General features: G+C 39.4%; 1 long non-coding RNA gene across 1 annotated transcript in view; it reads right to left on the bottom strand.

The window, feature by feature from the left end:
* Positions 1 to 8,260: 8,260 nt before the first annotated feature.
* The window catches only part of LOC121689872, a 9,899-nt gene continuing 6,776 nt past the window's right edge, over positions 8,261 to 11,383 (bottom strand). The window contains exon 3 of the long non-coding RNA XR_006024912.1: positions 8,261 to 8,271. This is a non-coding gene — a long non-coding RNA (uncharacterized LOC121689872). The remainder of the gene's footprint in view (positions 8,272 to 11,383) is intronic.

The following is an 11,383-nucleotide window of genomic DNA, read 5'->3' on the forward strand; positions in this document are numbered from 1 at the left end:
CATGTCCTGCTTTTGTGTCTGTAATTAGTGTAACATTCACACCCTTGGCCACACAGCCATCACTGTTTAATTATATCACATCAGTAGATCTCAATTTGCATAATCCAATTGTACTACTTGATACCGTCACCTTAACAGCACCAACTAGTTACCGTCACCTTAACAGCACCAACTAGTTACCGTCACCATAACACCTTAACAGCACCAACTCGTCACCTTAACAGCATCAACTAGTTACCTTAAAGGAAAACGCCACCCCTAGGTGAAATTGGGTGACTCCCCGCAGTCCCTAGAGTTGGATGAGTGAGCCAAAGCGCTTTATAGCCGACCCAGCCATTGCCCTAATCTAGAAACGGCCCGGTTAGCTTTATTTTAGCGTAGTCGCTGTAATCCGGAGATTCCAGCTAGCATGTCGTTGCAAAAGTGAATCAAATAACTCAAGATTTTTTATAATTATTTCTCGTAATAACCAGGTGAACCAGGAGGTGAAGGGTCATTTGTGACCAGGACATGAAAGGTCAGAGGTGAACCAGGAGATGAAAGGTCAGCCATGGCAAGATAGATCATCGTAGTTCATGTCTATGTCACCATAACACCTTAACAGCACCAATTAAGCGTTAAATGGGGGTCAGGTCATGTCTGCAAAAAGAGGCGCGTCGTTGACGTATTGATGAGCGTACGTAGCAACCGGCCAACAGCAGCTGAGGAGGGGGGTCCAAGATGGCGTTTTGGTAACATCCTTACTGCGTGGCTCTGCAGTGTGAGGAGTAAAACGAACGTTCTTAACAACTAAACATGACTAAGGGCTGAACAGAAGAAACCATATGGATAAATAACTGAAGAAGTCGACAACTCTCAAAAAGGGCTTTTCATTCAAGTGTTTTTTCTTTATTTCTTTTCTCGAACAAACGTTGCTAGCCGAGTTGACGAGTTTTCCTGAAGGTTCGAGCAACCTGCTAACTACCGGTAACCTGAATTCTAAGAAACTAACTATAGTGCACTTTTTTTTATTCTTTTTCTTCGAAAACATTTTGGACCATGGAAGAAATGGAAGAGAAGATATACATACCGTAATGCATTCTTATGCCAAGAAATCTCCGAGTGACCAAACTGAATCTGAAAACACTTCAACATTATCAGAGCAAACTGAGATGTGTTTGGCGGCGCCTTTAACATTAGAAACTCCTAAACCACCGCGAGCAGCAAAGAAATCCAAGTTACGAACAAGCGACGAGAATGACTCTGAGTCTGTGTCCAACTCTCGTCTGTTAACAGTAATGGAAAGAATTGAAAAGATGCAAGAGGAGTCACTCAGACGACTTCAATCATTAGAAGTAACGGTTAAAGACAACACCAACTCCATCAAAAGCGTCACCGATGTCCTTGACTCCATGGGGAAACAAGTAGAAGACATGACACATAAAGTTGTATCCCTACAGGACAAAGTTGACATCTTAGAAAAGGAGAATGGCGTTCTCCGGGACAGATGTGGCGACCTGGATGCATACAAAAGAAGATGGAACCTGCGAGTTGCTGGCATTCCTGAGCAAACTGGAGAGAATGTTAAGAATATCATCATTGACATTTTCAGCCAGGTCTCCCCTGACATCGCTCATCATCTGGCCTACTCCGTGGACATTGTGCACAGACTGGGTCCCCGCTCTGCTCAGATGAACTCCAGCCGTCGCATTATCGTGCAGTTCCTATCAAGATCGCATAGGGACAAAATCTGGAGGGATGCTAGATCAGCAGCCATACTCAAGGAAAATAAAATAAAACTATATGAAGATCTGACTCAGGAGTCCAAGGACATCAGAAACAAAGTGTGGCCGTTGGTTGAACGAGCGAGGAAGGAGGGGAAGAGAGCAGGCTTCAAAGGGTCCTTTGCGTACATTGATGGTAAAAGTCACAGCTAATCATTTGTGAATGAAGGTTGTTTTACTGCCACTAGGCTGTAATTTTTGCTGGTGCTGTCCGAAATTTAATTTGGTCCAGTCTTAAATGGGTAATGAGGAAGTTATTAATATTCTCATAGATAGACATAGAATTGTGTTCTTTCATGCGCGAATCTCGTAGGCCACTACCGTTATTCGCCAGAAGATGGCGCTTATGTTTTGTGATTCGCAGAGCCGTATATGGTGATTCGATATCACCAACTACTTTTTTTTATTATTATTATTTTATTATTATCTTTATTTTAGGTAAAGAAGGGGTTTTCGTTGTTAAAGTACCCTTGTGTGGAATTCAATAGGTTCTTTTTTGGTGCTCATTCAGCATGTATATTGAACAGGTTGGAAAATATGCCCTTGTTATCTTAACTACAGGTTTTGTTCCTCTGCTGCAGAGTTAGTCTGCGATTAAGTGTTCATAGAGGGAAGTATTGTATTTTTCTCTAGTTATCTGTGTTTAATTCACAGTATTGTTCTATGTCTTTGTCTTTATTGTCAATTAATGTTAGGGGTCTGAAAGATAATGTGAAACGCAAGGCTTTATTTTTGTTTGCAAAGAAATACAAGGCAGATTTTTATTTTTTTCAAGAATGTCACTCAACTCCAATTGACACTAACTTTTGGAAATCACAATGGGGGAACAACATATGGTTAGCACACGGATCTGAACATTCAGCTGGAGTAGGAGGTGGATTTTCAAACACAACTTTAAGGGAAATGTTATGGAGACCGATACAGATGTTTCAGGTCACTTTGTCAGTATGATTATAGCCATAAACATACAATAATTATTGTAATTAACATTTATGGATACCAATCATCTCTGGAGAATAGTACACTGTTTGATACTTTGGAAGATAAGGTCTCTTACTGGTTAACTAAATATCCTAATGCTTCTTTAATCTTAGGTGGAGAGTTTAATATAGCCTTAAATAACATAGACCGATACCCCCCAAGGAATTCAGCATCTCTCAATTCAACTCTAAAATGTTTTATGGAGAAGTTTGAACTAGTTGATGTCGAGAAGTTTGAACTAGTTGATGTCGTGGAGGAAATTGTTTCCATTTGAGCGACAATATACTTGGTCTAATAAGGACGGTTCAAGACAGTCTAGAATTGATTATTGGCTAGTTTCCAAATGCCTGATAAACGATACAATTTCAGTTCATATTTGTAATACTCCGTTGACTGATCATAAAGCAATCTATCTATCAATATCCTTGCCTGGAAGTCATACAGGCCCAATAGCAACTTTCTGGAAATTAAATAGTTCTCTTTTGAACTACTCACAAGTTAAAGAAAAAGTTAAAGATCTAATAATAACATACTGGAACCTTGCAGAAACCCAGAAATCTTACGGGAGGAATTGGGAACTGTTAAAATATGAGCTAGGGAAGTTTTTTAGGAAGTTTGGTGCTGATCTGGCTAAACAAAAAAGAGCAAGTGAAGACGAGATTACCATGCAGCTGGCGTCTCTTTTTCAAAAGGAGCCCTTATCTGAATTGGAGAGGACTGAATATATGCACTTACAAAATAAACTGGATGAATTATATATAGAAAAAGCTAAGGGTGCATACATTCGATCTAGATCCAAATGGTTAGAGGAGGGCGAGCAAAGCTCAGCCTACTTTTTTAGATCTTCTTGCTACGATCGACAAACTAAAAATAGATGACCAGATAGTTGATAATCCCAAAGATATTTCTACCTTTTGCCACCGTTTTTACAGCAATCTATATACCTCTAAATACTGTGAAGTGACCGCTAACTCATTTATAGATTCAATTAACCATTGTAGAGTCATTTCCGCAGAGGATAGGGATGCATGTGATTATAATATCTCTAATGATGAGGTATTGAAAGCGATTGATAGTCTTAAAATTAATAAAAGCCCAGGGTGTGATGGTATTACCTCTGAGTTCTATAAAATGTTTGACAAAGAACTATCTCCCTTTTTGCTAAATGTTTTCTCAGAAAGTATTCATAGTGAAGCTCTTCCAACAAGTATGACTCAAGGTAACATCATCCTGATTCCCAAACCAAATAAAGATAAGGAAAATTTAGAGAACTGGCGTCCAATCACACTGCTAAATAATGATTATAAAGTGTTGGCTATCATATTTGCTAATAGATTGAAATACGTTCTGGACTCTATCATTGATGAGTCACAATCTGGGTTCATGAGGAAACGTCATATTGCTAACAATGTTAGACTGATTTTGGATGTGCTAGACTATAACGATCTTATCAATGATAATAGTTTTCTTATGTTTCTTGATTTTTATAAAGCTTTTGACTCTCTTGAACATGGCTTCATTTTGAAAGCTCTTGATAAGTTTGATTTTGGTCATTTTTTTTGTAAAACTATTAGAACCCTGTATAAGAATGGCAATAGTGCAGTAAAATTAAATCTTGGTACATCGCCAAGGTTTAATGTGTCTCGTGGGATCAAGCAAGGTTGTCCTATCTCACCTTACTTGTTCCTAATAGCTTCTCAAATCCTGGCTCTTTATATTTCAAACAGTGCCTTGCAAGGAATCTTAATTGCTGATAGGCAGATTAAAATCAGTCAACTTGCTGATGACACCACACTCTTCCTGAAGGACGCCTCCCAAATTCCTCTATCATTAGACTTAATTAATGGTTTCTCAAAAGCTTCTGGTCTTCACTTGAACTTAAAAAAATGTGAACTTATGGCCGTAAAAGATTGCTTGGTGCCCTCTATACATAACATCCCTGTGAGAGATCAGGTCACTTATCTAGGAATTATCATAACCAAAGACCAATCTACAAGGTGCTCTTTAAACTTTAGTCCTACCTTTCAGAAAACACAAAGGAAACTGAATTCATGGTTGCAAAGAGACTTATCTTTTAGAGGTAGAATCTTACTCTCAAAAGCTGATGGTATATCCAGACTTACTTATGGTGCTCTCTCTTTAGCGGTAGATAGTAGCTTGTCCAAAAAAATTGATTCTATGTTGTTTAACTTTATATGGAAAAACAGAATACATTATTTTAAAAAGTCTGTTATAATGAACTCTAATCAATGGGGGGAGGGGGGGGGTTGAACTTTTTAGACTTCACAACCTTAAATAACACTTTCAAAATAAATTGGCTTAGACAATTTATTAATAACCCTGCATCCTTATGGAACTTTATCCCTAACTATATTTTTTCTAAAGTTGGTGGCCTGGAGTTTTTATTGATGTGCAATTATAAGATTAGTAAAATCCCTATCAAATTGTCTAACTTTCACAAGCAAAATGCTTTTGGCATGGTCTCTCATATATAAGCATAACTTCTCACCTCACAAATGTTACATTTGGAATAACGAGAATATTCTCTACAAAAACAAATCTCTTTTTTTTGAAAACTGGTTTAACAATAACATTACACTTGTTAGTCAACTTTTTGATTTGAATGGTAAACTATACAAATACTCAGAATTCCTAAGAATTTATCAAATTCCAGTAACTGTAAAGGAATATTCTATTGTTTTTGATGCAATTCCCACTGGGATTATAATGTTGTTAAAGGGTAATACTCCCCCACAACCACTTACTCATCTAAACAATTTACTTGATACTACTGTGGGTCATCTATGCTTCTCAGTAGAAAATCACAGTATCAATAGGAAGATCAGAGCGTTATTCCAGACTGAAATTGTTACTATTCCCTATGTTATTCCATACTGGAATGGTATAGTAGAGAATATCCCTTGGAAGACAGTGTGGTCCTTGCCTTTCAAATACATTGTCACTAATAAAGTGAGAGAGATTTCATTTAAACTAATACACAGGTTTTATCCAGCAAAATCCTTCCTTAAAAGATACAAGCAGGATATTGAGTCCAGCTGCTCATTTTGTAATAGCACTGATGAAAATGTGTCACATCTTTTTTGGAGTTGTACCCACACAGTGAAATTCTGGTCAGAATTCCTAAAGTTCATTCACACAGTATTAATCCCAGATTTTTCATTTTGTTTTAAGGATATTTTTTTTGGTATGTTTGACTTTGAAGCTGAATATGAAGGTAAACACTTCATTATAAATCTTTTATTTCTATATGCTAAATACCACATCCATAGGAGCAAATTCAGTGGTTCTAAACCATTTTTTTCTGTTTTTATGATTGAGTTTAGACATTACATTGATTCAATTAGGTACTCAAAAAATACTAAGGCCATGAGAACTCTGATTCTGTATGAGTCGTATGTGACCTCAAAGGGTTATTATAGGGTTATATTATCAAAGGGTTATTATAGGGTTATATTATCAAAGGGTTATTATAGGGTTATATTATCAAAGGGTTATATATGTGTGTTTTTTTTTTTTTTTTTTCTGCCTACCTGCCCGTCCACCTTGGCCTAATGTGACTGTGGCTGTACCCCTGTATGTTGTGTATTTAATGTAATATTGTATGTCTTTTGTTCTGTCTATTTTGTGTTGTACTTGACTACAATGAAATAAGTAAATAAAAAATAAAAAAAGCCAACAGCAGCTGAATAAATAACAGGCGCACACCTGATAAGGTCTGCTTCTCCAGACTGAAATGCTCAAAAATGCTAAAAATGTACCTGATATGGTCCGAAGGGTTTGAGGATCATGAAAATGTGCCCAAAATTCACATTTCTAACACAATAGACCCAAGATCTTAGCATGTGTGGTGATATTCTCTAATAATCTTTGGTAAAGCTCAACGTAATTATTCACATGGCTGCCAGATAAGCATGAGGGGGTGCTAGATTTCTGCTAAAATGGGCCATTTCATTCTCCAGCCTAATTTTAGGGATGTATATGGGAATGCAGGGCTCTCAAGTGTCACGCATTGAGCGTGACAGTCACTCATTTCAGTCTTTTGTCACGTTCTCCCGCCACACATTGTATTTCTCACGCAGAAAAACTATTTATATATTTAATATGCTGCGGCAGCGCCCAAAATATCTCTGGCCGCGCCGCTCTCACTATGGAACCGGCAGGAATCAAGCGCGTCTCCCCTGGAGTTGAGCCTGCCACTTATCAGCCAATCAAAAATAACGAGAGGGGCTACACAATAGCCAATCAGAAAATAACTGTATTGTATCTGGGTAAGATTTAACGCAACAACCAATGAAAAACGCGTATCCTGGAATTGTTGAACGTGAATTATTTAACGTGAACCTGTTACCTACTTCTTCCAAGTTTCGTTCACCTTGGAGCTTCGAGCATCAGTTCATGGTTTCAGCACAGAGTAAGTCATCTTTTAATGTTACAACAAATCCACAACTTGTTTGACACAAACAATGAAAACGTGACTGCTGCTATAGAGAATGTTTCCCAGATAATTGGCATCAGTTGTTCATGACTGTCTGTAACTTAGCCAACAGTTTCACAGCCTGTCCATTGACAACACTTGCTCAGAACAAAGCCTTTCGTTCACATGATGACTGACATATTGTCACATTCTAAACATCTCTCTCTCCAAATAGGCTTAATCATTTTATTAGCACTAAACAAATTAAAGTGTATTGCATAGCCTATTGTTATAGGTCACTTTTAAAATCAGATCATAATATATAATTATATCCTGGCCATGGATGCATTAATCAAAAAGTAAAGTAAAAAGCAATTAAGCATCCTCTCATTCACCCTGAGAGGAAAGCCCCCTAAAAGGTCCAGGTTAGTGGATGCTCAGAGGTGGTGAAAAGGCCCATTATTGAATTGTCAGTGCCATGTGTCAAATCATTTCTTTTGCAAATCTGAGCAATTATAAATTATACTTTTGCCCCATTTTGACTTAGGAGGGCATTGCTCCTACATACTTTAGCCAATAATCAAACGTCTGCTCTCTTTTGGAAAGCTGAGACACTGTTGGAAAACAATTAGAATAACTGTGTGATGTACTGTCACAAAGTTACAAAGGCTAGATTATTCTTTTATTTTTCTACAGGATAACAAGCATCTTTGAACTGACCACATATCAGCCCTCTAGGTCTTGACTTGATATGACTTGAGTCCTAGCATTAGGTCTTGTCATGCTGTGTGCAAAAGTAGATCAATATAGAATGACAACATGAGTACTTTAGATCATTATTTGCCAAGGTATGCTCATGCACTTGGTAAAATGCCCTATGAAAACTCCCCATAGGACTTTGGGTTCTCCAAAATGCATACTGGCAATCAAATGCTTACTGCATATGAACCCCACATAAGCATAATCTTGGCCTCAAATGAAAGGTAATACTCTGAAGTTTCATGCTTGCATTTGGATTGTAGGCTACTTCAGGTTCTGATATGACTACACTAAATATGGAATAATTACAAAAAATACAAATCTTTACAATTTCTATTTCAATTCAATTGGTGTGTATAAGACGGGCTATATTTCTGCACAACTAATATTGGATCAACTGGTAACTGACCTGGGGCTGGTGTATGCTAGCTGGTGATGCTAGTTGCGCGTGTAAATCCTCACACCCCTAACCTTAAGAACGCTTCTAACCGCTGAGTTGGAAGCTTGGGCTTTTAGCTCAGTGGTTAGAGCGCTGGACTCCCATGCCGGTGTGTGTTGACGTGGCGGGCGGGGTGGGGCGGGGTGGGGGGGGCTGATTGTCGACGGGGAATGTCACTCTTGCCTGTCCTCAAAACTTGAGAGCCCTGGGTATGAAATAGCATCTGCGCTTTGACAGACCAGAGTTGAATACCTTCTATGTTAACATCAGAGAACAAATTCTCTTGCCCTCCTCTGCCCATCGCACGGTTCTCTTGCCCTCCTCTGCCCATCGCACGGTTCTCATCGCACGGTTCTCTTGCCCTCCTCTGCCCATCGCACGGTTCTCTTGCCCTCCTCTGCCCATCGCACGGTTCTCATCGCACGGTTCTCTTGCCCTCCTCTGCCCATCGCACGGTTCTCATCGCACTGTTCTTTTGCCCTCTGCCCATCGCACGGTTCTCATCGCACTGTTCTCTTGCCCTCTGCCCATCGCACGGTTCTCTTGCCCTCCTCTGCCCATCACACTGTTCTCTTGCCCTCCTCTGCCCATCGCACTGTTCTCTTGCCCTCTGCCCATCGCACGGTTCTCATCGCACTGTTCTCTTGCCCTCCTCTGCCCATCGCACTGTTCTCTTGCCCTCCTCTGCCCATCGCACGGTTCTCAGCCGCTTAGACAGACAGGGCGGTGGTCAAACTCCTGTAGCTTGTCATTACCCTCCAGTTTTTGACCGGTAAGTGTTCAGCTATGGCTTTTGCTGGTCTGTTGGCTGCCTTTAATGTTTACTCTGCCTGGCTTTAATGTTTACTCTGCCTGGCTTTAATGTTTACTCTGCCCGGCTTTAATGTTTACTCTGGCTTTAATGTTTACTCTGCCTGGCTTTAATGTTTACTCTGGCTTTAATGTTTACTCTGGCTTTAATGTTTACTCTGCCTGGCTTTAATGTTTACTCTGGCTTTAATGTTTACTCTGCCTGGCTTTAATGTTTACTCTGCCTGGCTTTAATGTTTACTCTGGCTTTAATGTTTACTCTGCCTGGCTTTAATGTTTACTCTGCCTGGCTTTAATGTTTACTCTGCCTGGCTTTAATGTTTACTCTGGCTTTAATGTTTACTCTGCCTGGCTTTAATGTTTACTCTGCCTGGCTTTAACTCATTGAATGCCAAGCTGTTTTCGGAAGCTTTGTCCTAGAGTGCCAGCCATCTAGACCATTGTTGATGATTTTTGTACAGCCACAGCATATTCTGTGTTATAGCTATAAACACATACAATGGCTCGTTTAAAAGGTGAGACTTTCAGTGGGTGCAAACCGTGTATTTCTACACGCCTCTGTTCCTGAGAAATCCCAAGCTAAACAGTAGCTAGTTTTCATCAAAATCGCTGTTTTTTTCTAGAAATGGAGATATAACGTCTTTCATGAAATATGAAGTGTTGCCTGTAAACTTCGGTAAACTTTCCGGGAAGTGATCAGCGATACCTGACGAGACTGCCACCTAGTGATAGACCCACGAAAATGGCCTGGTTTTGACCTGACGTGCATGCGTCACTGATTCGACCCAAAGCGGCAACCTAGTTATGATTATGATAAGATTGTGCGTTTTCATGAGTTTTCGATCGTCATATATTTAATTTCCATTCATCACAGAGTTCCCAAAATCACATATAAGGTGTGTTAGAGTGTCTAGTTTCGTAATTTAAAAAAAAAGCTAAAAACGTAATATTACGTTTTTGGCACTCAACGCATGGGAAGGAAAAACGTAATATTACGTTTTTGGCTTTAATGTTTACTCTGCCTGGCTTTAATGTTTACTCTGCCCGGCTTTAATGTTTACTCTGCCCGGAGTGCAACAGCTGACCCTGGCTTTAATGTTTACTCTGCCTGGCTTTAATGTTTACTCTGCCTGGCTTTAATGTTTACTCTGGCTTTAATGTTTACTCTGCCCGGAGAGCAACAGCTGACCCGTCCTTCCGTAGCTCTGGCCTCTGATTGGACGTTCAAGGGCACCTGACCCCATGTTATGGCCAGTTTTGCGATGGACTGTTGTTACGGCTGCATGTGTTTCCAGTGCTGTTTGCCCCTGTTCTCTCCCCTCCTCTGCAGGTAATTGCCCTGATCGGGAGCACCTGGGGGGTATTCCATCAACCTCGCTAATGAAGGCGGCGCTTAACAGAAATAGCCTGGCTTGAACTAGCGTAGACTTTCACTTGGGGCTGAAGCCGTTCCATTAACTGAAGTTAGCGACATCTTGGCCTCGTTTATTCAAGCAAGGTTTAGTTCAGCTACATCTCTGCTCGTGCACGAGGTAGAAAAGTAGACCAAAACAGTAGATTGACAAAAAGACGATATATGTCGTAAAATTAAGACAATACTAGATGATTTCTGTTCGATAGGCAAGCGCCATCTACAGGATTTTCATCAAAAGTCATCAAATTTAACATCGAGAGAAAAAAATAGATTGCCGTCAAATCAAGTCAAGTTTATTTATATAGCACATTTCCTACACAGAGGTCATTCAATGTGCTTTACATAAACAAAACCAAACAATAATAACAAATAAAAGCATAGAAGGGCAATATAGTCAAAGAATAGTTAAAAGGTCAAGATCATAATAAAAAGAAAACATAAAACACAAGGTAAAATCATTTAAAAATAAAGAATAATTAGTAAGCAAAAACAAAGGCAAAAGTAGTCAAAAAAAGTAATAAAAGACAAAGTAGAATAATTATCAAGGCAGATTCAGAATTTGTAACTCGGCACAGTTAGCAGAAAGCATCTGAGAACAGTTTGGTCTTAAGTCTAGATTTAAAACTGGCTACAGTTGGGGCCTTTTTAATGTCATCCGAAAGTTGGTTCCACAGCTGAGCCACATAGCAGCTAAAAGCTGCTTCACCATGTTTAGTTCTAACAGTAGGTTTTACTAGCAGGTTTTTCACCTGGGACCTGAGAGGACGAGAAGGTGTGTACTG

This window comes from Alosa sapidissima, chromosome 18, assembly GCF_018492685.1.
Source record: "Alosa sapidissima isolate fAloSap1 chromosome 18, fAloSap1.pri, whole genome shotgun sequence".
Taxonomy (NCBI): Eukaryota; Metazoa; Chordata; class Actinopteri; order Clupeiformes; family Clupeidae; genus Alosa; species Alosa sapidissima.